The sequence below is a fragment of the Carlito syrichta genome, unplaced genomic scaffold, assembly GCF_000164805.1.
Source record: "Carlito syrichta isolate Samal-C Ts95f unplaced genomic scaffold, Tarsius_syrichta-2.0.1 Scaffold316456, whole genome shotgun sequence".
Classification (NCBI taxonomy): domain Eukaryota; kingdom Metazoa; phylum Chordata; class Mammalia; order Primates; family Tarsiidae; genus Carlito; species Carlito syrichta.
Window position 1 is genome coordinate 60,048 of NW_007260552.1, and position 9,609 is coordinate 69,656.

A 9,609-nucleotide genomic window follows, 5' to 3' on the forward strand; every position below is an offset into this window, starting at 1 on the left:
GATGCTTTCAAACACTTGTGAAACTCAACAATCTAACACACCTTCCAGTGGAAATGTATTGATTTCCACAGCTGTAAAGAGAGAAATTGTTCCTCAACGTTGTGAAGTAACCTTGGGGTGGAGAAAGGAGGAACGGGGAACAGTACCCTAGACCCTCCCTCTGTTGACCCCGCCAATCAGTCGAATCCTCCCCACTACTCTTTTGGGTTCTGAACACTTGGAAAGAGTGACTGTTCACAGAGGACTTAGCTTGAGGTAGCGGATGGAACAAGTCTCCAGGGTCCCAGCCTAGCCTCACCTACACTGAGGGCACCAGGCCCAGCTGCCAGCAGGACTGTGTTCACTGTCAACTGAGGAGGAGGTCAGTCCCACTACAGCTGGGTCATCCAAATCCATCCACTCCCCCTCTCGGGACACCCCTAGCATACTCACCTTCTCCCAGGTTCCTGATGTCCCGGCAGCCTCACCAGGGACTTCCACGTCCTGCAGATCTCAGGGTGACAGTGGTTGAAGCGAAGTCACACATAGGTACCAGAGTGAAGAACATGGCAGAGAGGACAACCCAACTCTGTGTGCAGGCACAGGAGACAAAGTAATAACCAGAAACCAAAAGCCGGCCTGTCACTTCCAGCTCCCGTCTGATTGACCAGTTCAGACCTCAGCATCTATTGATTGGAAAAACCTTCAGGCCCCGCTCTTCTGGTCTTGACTGACAGGAGGGGGAAAGCGAGCAGGACTCCATAGGCAAAAATGCCTTTAGATTTCTCCTTGCCCCAGAATCTGGCAGAAGGATGGGGGCAGAAGGATTGTGGACCCCTTTGGGCCATGATGGGAGTTTTTGTTGCTCCTGGTTGGTGGGTCGCTGGACTGTCGGTCGACACCACCTCTCCCAGGACATGCTGGGATTGTAGTCCTGCAGCTCCGCAACCCTCCAACTGGGAGCCATGCAGATGCCAGACTTCCCAGTAAGTCCTGTAAGGGGCCCCTTCACATGTCCCTACAACATTCTGGAACTGGGAGAAACCTCAACATTTTCTTGCCTCATACAACCCGCATCTGATCGCATGTCCTGTCACTCAAGACCAGATGGCCTGGAGTCTTATCCAATCAACTGATGCTGGGGTTTGAAATGGCCAATCAGACAGGAGCTGGAAGTGAGGGGCCAGCTTCCAGGCTCTTACCAGGTCTTAGTTTCCTCCATTAGCCTCACGTATGTTTTAGCCTGTGTTGCTCTGTGGGCATGCAGGTCCTGGGAGATTCATAGGGCAGACACTGAGACCCTCGGAAGGTGGGAGGTGGTGAGTGTGTGGGGAGGTTTCTCGAGAGGGGGAATGGGGATGGCCACGGATGACCTGGCTCTTTAGGGACTGGCCTCTCCATCAGCTCCGAGCCTGGACCCGTCCCTGCATGTGACTCGGCCGTTCCCCTCGGTGTAGGTGGTCCTGGGCCATGACCCCGTGGTCTTGACCCTGCAGCGACATCACCTGCTGAGCACTCTCCATACAGCTTACTTCCTTCAAGTGTGCTGAACCCACGAGGGCTGTGAAGAGGATCTGACCTGTGTAGGGGACTGGTGGGGGGAAGGGGAGGCTATGATCCTGGTCCACTCCTTCTTTCCTCCCAAGAGTTAAACGGTGAATCCATCACAGCGTTAAGGAGGCCTCTTGGGCCAACAGCAGTTTTTGAGTCCAGAAACACCAGCCAGGACTCGTGGTGTGGGGATCCCAGAGGGCCTGGGAGGAAAGGCTTTGAGAAGGGGCAAAGGGAAGCCGGGTATGGGTAGGTGCTGTTGGATGACAGTCCTGCAGTGGCCATATCTGAATTATCTAGGTGGAAAATCTCAAGGGTATGTTATTAGTGTCATTGGCCATTTGTGTCCAAATCCAGTCTGACAACATAAGGGGTTGGAACAGGGGTAGGGCCATTAAAATAAAGTAAATGAGGGGACAACGTCGTAAAGACCCCTCCTGGGTCGTGTGTGCTTTTTTTTTTTTTACTGTGAATATATTTAGTTATATTTGTTTACAACTGAAACTCTGGGAATTCAAAATTAACATCCTTGCCCGTGGGCTTCTTTTAGACACCAGAAAAAGTTTCTACCTTTTCTCCACATTGTTCTGCTGTGCTTTGTCCAAGTGCACCTTGATGAGCCGGCTGCCATCCAGCTTCACACGGATTCTTTTGCCCACAATTTCACTTGGGAAGACCAAGTCCTCAAGGATGGCATCATGAACAGCTGTCAGAGTACAACTCCTGGGATGCTTTTGCTTATTTTTTGTGCAGCTTTTTTGATTTGGCTTAGGCAGAATTCTCCCCTGAGCAGTAAAGACAACATGTTTCCTGCTGAACTTTTTCTCCAATTCACGTACTAGCCGGACTTGGATTTTTTGGAAAGACTTCAGTTGAGGAATGGGAGCAAAGATTATGATAGCTTTCCAACCACCACCAACTTCAATTTCCTTGGCCGTTGTTATGTTGAGCTCCCTGAGCTGAGCCTTGAGGTCCGAATTTATCTCCAGCTCCAGGAAAGCCTGGGAGAGGCCAGACTCGAACTCATCTGGCTTCTTGCCATTGGGCTTCAGGATCTTGGCGCTCGAGCTGAACACGACCTTCTCCTTGCTAAGCACAGGTTTAGGAAGAGGCCAAAGCCTTGCGAGCACTCGTCAAATTCTGGACCGTGTGTGCTTTTTAAAAAATTTTATCCCGGCTGTGGGACAGAGAATGGTTAAGATCAAGAGGCTGTTTAGACTTGCAGACATCTGGGCGATGAGAGGAGTCCTGAAAAGTGGTGAATTCTCTTGTCCTTGGTTCACAGTCTCCTTGTTCCTTTAGTAAACAAAGCAGAGTTACTGCACATACTCCCACTTTCCCAGAGTTAGTCTAGACAGCTGCATACTGGTGCCAACCTTATCTTGTTAGCATTTCAAGATTATTTTAACCGCATGCAAACACACTAAGGGGCCAGAGATCCCCCCCCACCAGTCTAAAATGGAGTTATGTCGAATTTTGAGAGTTGACTGTCCCATTTTGGACTGATTAGGTCTAAGTTTTATATTATTAAATTAGTAATTCTCAAAAAATTTATTTTAGTTCGGAGATTGGTTTCTGTGCACTTTTAGACACATCACTGTTCTTGAGGGGCAAAGGCAGAATTGATGTTTGTCCTTTGGATTATCTTGCATTTGTAAAGAAGGAAAACTATCCCAAAGGACAAAGTAGACCCACCTCACAGAGATGGTGGTGGACTCAACAAATCAAAGAGAGCCTTAGGCAAACAGGAGATCAAGTGAGGGGCTCCTAAGAGGGTGGTAAGACTCTGACAAAAAATAAACACAATCCATTTAATTTTGAAATAAATAAAAACATATTTTCTAAATGTAGGTGTGACTTTATTAGATAATCTCACCTGAGAAGAAATTCCAGAGAAGTAGGAGGAAAAAGAAAAAATGACTGCTTCTCAGGTAAATGTGTCCCAGATCAGAGGGATTGTCATGTGTGTAAAACTTGCAAACCATCCTTGTGATGGTCCTGCCTAATGATCTTGTTTCAAATATTTTTGTTCTTCCTGTGATATTCAATGGGTCTGTCAGACACTGCTCCTACATAGCCTCTTCTGTTCTCTTCAACCTTACTGCTTAGTTGTCATAAACTATTCTCACCACGACTGTAGGACCTGCAGTATTAAAAATGTTACCTTGTTACTGGGGATCACGGGAAGGCATGGTAACCAAGAATCCCATTGGAGATTGGGTAGATCCTCAAATCCTAACGAAAAAGAGAAACATGTATTTTTTTTTTTTTAGTTGTAGTCTCCCTGTGTTGTCCAGAATGAAGTTCACTGGCATACTCATGACCACCACAGCCCAATTAATTTTTTATTTACTGTAGAATGAGGTCTTGCCAAGTTACCCAGGCAGGTCTCATACCCAAGGGTTCAGGATATTCTCTTGCCATGGCCTCCCAAAGTGCTGGGATTATAGGCATGAGCCTCTGCTCCTAACCAGAACATGTACTTTTAAGGGTCTGTCTAGATGCTCCATCAGCTCCATGCAGAACAAGGTTAATAAAACATACATTTATGCCAGACTCAGTAGTTCAGCCTGTAATCCCAGCACTTTGGGAGGCTGACGTGATGGGTTGCCTGAGTCCGTGGGTTCAAGACCCACCTGGGCAACTTGGCAAGACCTCATCTCTACAATAAATCAAAAATTAGCTGGGTGTAGTACTGTGCACCTGTAGTTTCAGCTACTTGGAAGGCTGAGGCAGAAGGATCGCCCAAGCCCAGCAGGTTGAGCCTGCAGTGGCTGGGAGCGGCCACTGCACTCCAGTCTGAGTGACAGAGTGAGACTCCAACTCAAAAATAAAATGTACATTTAAACAGGAGGGCACTTGCTGCCCAAAATAACTCAGGAAAATTTGAATAAAGAATAATTAGAAGAGACTTGCTCTGTAGGATGCCAAAAAGTAAAAATAGAAATACACTTTCAGAGATTACATGCCATGGGAGATACCTGTAGGGTGATTTCTGCCTAACATATGCTTCTTTGTTATTAAATTGAGATTATAAATTACTATATTGGATGGATGTGGTGGCTCAGCCTGTAATCCCAGTACTTTGGGAGACTGAGGTAACAAAATTGCCTGAGACTGTGTTTTGAGAACAGTTTGGGCATTTGGTAAGACCTCGTATCCACAGTAAATTACAAAAACTAGCCAGGCATGGTTGCATGTGCCTGTAGTTCTACTTGGAAGGCTGAGGCAGAAGGATTTCCTAAGTCCAGCAGGTCGAGACTGCAGTGGCCATGAACATACCACTGCACTCCAGCCTGGGTGACAAGAGTGAGACTCCAACTCAAAAAGTAGTAATAAATTACTGTAACTTTTGGCCAAAAGATGTCAGCATGGATATTGTGTTCCACCTGTGTACCTTGACATCTGATACCAATTTACCAACTACTTGGGATGCTATGGAGGATGCATTCTTTCAACCCAGGAGATCGAGGTTACAATAAGCTGTGATTATGACACTGCACCCTAGCATGGATAAGAACGAGACATACAACCAGAAAAAAAAAAAAAAAAGCAGAACCTCCGGCTAAATCCATGTATTCTGAATCAGAATTTGCATTTTAACAAGATATTCAATTCATTGTTGTACAAATTACAACTTGATGAGGACCTTCTGACTCACTAGGAGTTTTCTATCTGAGCAGTATATGTAACGTATTCTGAGTGATGTAAACATAGCAATTAAAATGTACATGCCTGTGTTGGTGTTCAAATTTATGCTGTATCGCTCACAAAAATAGAGTGTCTACACTGGCTGAGTGGATTTTATTTTATCTTTTTTTTCCCACACTTAATGCATTACAGGATATTTCTGTGTCACAAATTTTCTTATTGCATAATAATAGTTGTCATGTCAGCTGGACCCTGTTCTCTTCACTCTTGCTTTACCTAGAGTTCACGGTGACTTAGTTAATATGTGTTGTTTTCAGGGGCTGTTGATATTCAAGGATGTGGCCATAAAATTCTCTCCAGAAGAATGGGAATGCCTCAACCCCTCTCAGTGAATATTGTACAGGACTGTGATGTTAGAGAACCACAGAAACCTGGTTTTTCTAGTTGAGGAAACTCTCAACACACAATCTGTATTTCATACTAAGGATTTTATGTCCTTCTTTGAAGAATGTTTTCTGGGAATTTCTGCTTTGCATGAATGAGTTTCAGATTAGTATTATCAAAGAAAAGTTGGTGATATGTGAACATCAAAATGAAAAAAATTAAAGATATTTCATTTTGACATGAAGCCTTCTCTATTTTAAATTGACCAGTGTCCTTCTAGCTATATTATTGATATGTTCAGAAATTTAGTGGCATAGATATATTGCCTATATCTCATTCCAATTGCTGCCATAAGTTATTAATGAGAGACCCAAGAGATTCAAAAAACTATACTTGCTGTAAAAGAAGCGTTCATTGCATTTTATATATTCCTACCTCACGTTCACTATATTTTATAAATTCTTAGTATTGTAAATCCTACCTCAGATCCCGTAGAACGAGGCACATGTTGGGTGCCGGGTAGTAACTGATTGTATAGTTATACAATGTTTTAAGTAGTGTTTGTACTCAAAACTTTGTCAAACTTTTGTTTGTCCCAATTGCCATGCTGGCTTCTTCTGCTTCTGTAAACTCCTCCTGAACATTCTTTTGCTCAGATAATGGTAGACTCTGGTGCCAGCTACCCTCCCGGTGGGTTCTGCGTTGTTTCAAAGCTCCTGCCTGCTTGCTCAAGTTAATTAATTGCATAAACCTAGCTTATCTGGCATTCGATTCCACCCGTTTGGCAGTTACTTGTCCATCACAAGTAACTAAACCTGAGCCTGTGCAAAACTAACTCGAATCAACCAATCAAAGTCTTTGTAACTGCGTCATATAGTTTTTATCCAATCCTGTGTGCACAAGTTTGTAAAGCCACCCCACTCCCTCAGAATTATGTATAAAAGGTGCATGTTAGCCTAAATCAGGGCTCTCGTCCCTGAAGCCACTGAGTCAGCTTCAAATGTGAGCCCAAACTGAATAAAGACCCTCGTGTGATTGCATTGGAGCTGGCTCCTTGGTGGTCTCTCGGATTTTGAATTTTGGGTTTAACATTTGGAGGTTCCACTGAGATCCCAGAGACCTCCTAAACCCCAGCCCGGAGGGTCTCAACGCTGGTGGGTGAGTGCACTCTATCGTCTGTCTGTGTGCTTGCTCGTTAGCTTGTCTGGCTTGTCTGTCTGTCTGATTGTTTGTTGCTTGTTTGTTAGCGTGCTTCCTGTAGTATTTCCATCCCATAAGGTCGGAAGAAGGTGTGAGCAGACACGCTTGGGGCCGCCGACCGGGGATCTTGGGAGACGTCCCTCAACCCCATCTGGAGGACAGGGCGGAAGCTGTGCTCACCTGTAAGGGAGTCCAGGTGCCAAGAGGCATGGGTTCAGCCTAAGTTAAGGAAGTCCAGGCGCTGAGAGAAGTGGGCTCAGCCTAAGTTAAGGGAGTCCAGGCACCAAGAGGCGCAGGCTCAGCCTAAGTTCAGTTTAGCTCCTGGACGCACTGGCAGGCCAGCAAGAGGGGGTCGTCTGGCATGCCCGACTTTTTGGGTATGCACCAGGCCCCCATTCAGAGGATAGCGCTGTCCTCATATCTGAAGGTAGCTCAGCACCAAGAGGTGTGGACTTACCTTCAGATTGATTTTGTTTCTGTCTCCGTGGCCGTAAGAAACTGTATTTTTGTGTTGGAGGCGTCTTTTTGTCTGCTGTGTTTGTGTGTGTTACTGTGGATGGAAAACATGGGACAGAGACTGAGTAATCCTCTAACTCTTATGACTGATCATTTCTCGGATGTAAAGAAAAGGGCTGATAATCTGAGTGTAATCATTCTCAGATAAGGAAAAAACAAAACAAAACAAGCAAACAAAAAGGCCATCCTTCAATGTAAAATGGCCACCAGAGGGCACTTTCTCACTAAGTTTTGCTTTACAGGTTAAGCATATTATCTTCCTGTTCTCCGACATGGCCACCCGGATCAGGTGTCTTACATCCTCATATAGCAGGATGTAACTGATAACCCCCACTTGGCCCAAATCTTCTATTGCACCCAAACAGGGCTGACGCTCAGAGTCCTGGCCTCGCAGGAAACAAAGCCTGGCCCGCACAGCCGAGGTGCAGCGTGGCGACCCTTGGCCCCCCCACGAACATGGCACTGCAAGCGGGGTGTGCGAGCTGTGGTCTGCAGCCTGCGTGCAGCCTCAGGGCCTGCCACACCCTGCCCACTGAGGCCCTGGGGGCCTGGGACAAGCGCCATCCAGATGCTGCACACGGGACCTGCCCTGCTCTCGGTGTGTAAATTCACAAAGAATTTTTTTTTTACATATAATGCATTAAAAAATTAAATAGGAATTTATTTTGTGTATTTAAGTTACAATTTTTCTCATACAAATTTACCTTATCCACAACTTGATTAAGGCAGAGAGGAAACTGAGAACAAAGAGGATTAATGAGCATGAGCAAATCAGTGGAAAAACTTTCAAAATGAGTATAAAAGCTTGCAGATTCTAAATACTGCTGTGGAAGAATTTCATTTTAAAAGTATACCCTAGGATCCTCAGCCAAAATAAGTAAAATGAGTAATATATAAGTAAAATGAGTAATATATAAGTAATATATATATTATAAACAATAATAAATTGCAAGCGTTCAAGGCAAATTCCGTAAACAAAATAAGAAAGGTTTTCACCTCTTTTGTACTCTCTCACCCCCCCTCACCCCCATATGTACTTGGAAAGCCATTTCAAGTTTCCACATGGCTTGATGGGTCTCTTCTCAGGGGAGTGGCTGGGACAAAGGGATGTTTGAAAATTCTTCTTTGTTGTTTTCTTATAATAAATTTCTCTCAAGTTGTATCTGAGCTGGGACTGTGTCAACCTTCTTTCCGGAGTAAGGTGAAGGGATCATGTAAATGAATCCTGCTAGCTAACTACAAAACAAGGTGTTAATAAACAGGCTAACTAAGGTGCTTTTTGGGTGTCTTTTGTATAGCTTTGAATTTCCCTAATAGTTCCACGTTGGATCCTATCTGAGCCCTTCTACTGCATATAAACTTATTGCTTTGGTTAGAACTCTGAGGTTAGGAAAAATGTAAAGAAAGTTGTTGGTGTAAAGTATGTTTTTAGTAAGAAAGGATAAAGGAAAAATAAATAATTGTATAAAAATATTATATAATACATTTTTGTTCTATAATAGAATGGCTGGTTAAAAAAAGTATAGAACAGAAATAAAAGGTTTAAGCATGTCAAAGAATGGTATAAGTTTATCAAACATGGTAAAAGTTAATAAAAAAAAGAGAGACAATTCAATTAGTCCTCTCCTTGTCTTTATTACAAAAGAGCGAGGTTTTTTTTTTCTTTTCAAAATCGTTGGACTGTTATTTTGGTTAAATAAGTAACTTTTACATTAACTGCTGTGATTTTGTGTTGTAACATGCTTTAAAAAAAACTTTGATACTTAAACTCTTTAAATTCTTGATTCAGTCTCTAGGGCGAAATAAGCAGCAAGCTCCAGGAACCACACCTACCCACCCCCTTCTAAATTGCCTGATGGCCAGGTAAATTGATTTCACTAACAGCACGAACTTTAAAATCTCCTTCCAGGCACAAGGATTACTATTCAACATAGGATGAGTAGAAAATAACCTGGGCTTCACTCTCTAGCATATCAATTTTTGTAAAAGTATGTCAGACCTATTATAAAAACAAAGGAAACTGTTTTCTCTTGCCAATGTTTACCTCTTTTGAATTCTCAATTTAAGCTATAACCTAACTACATGTCTCTAATGTTTTCAATCTTTCTTTCTTCAGACTTTGTGTCAAAGTGACTGTATTTCCTTATTAAAGTACAACAATAAATAATTTACAAGGAAATATTTCAACCTATGTTAATGAATACATACAATTTATGGAACTTTCACTTTTCCAACATTTTTTTTGAATCACTAACTCTTTTCATCATCGTTTGCTTAATAATTTTTGCCTATGCTCTCACTTGATGTTTTATTAAATCCAAATAGCAT

At 43.4% G+C, this 9,609-nt stretch overlaps 1 pseudogene; it reads right to left on the reverse strand.

Annotated features, from left to right (window-relative positions):
- Positions 1-2,022: 2,022 nt before the first annotated feature.
- On the reverse strand, positions 2,023-7,128 carry LOC103277003 (annotated as a pseudogene).
- Between the last annotated feature and the right edge of the window lie 2,481 nt (positions 7,129-9,609).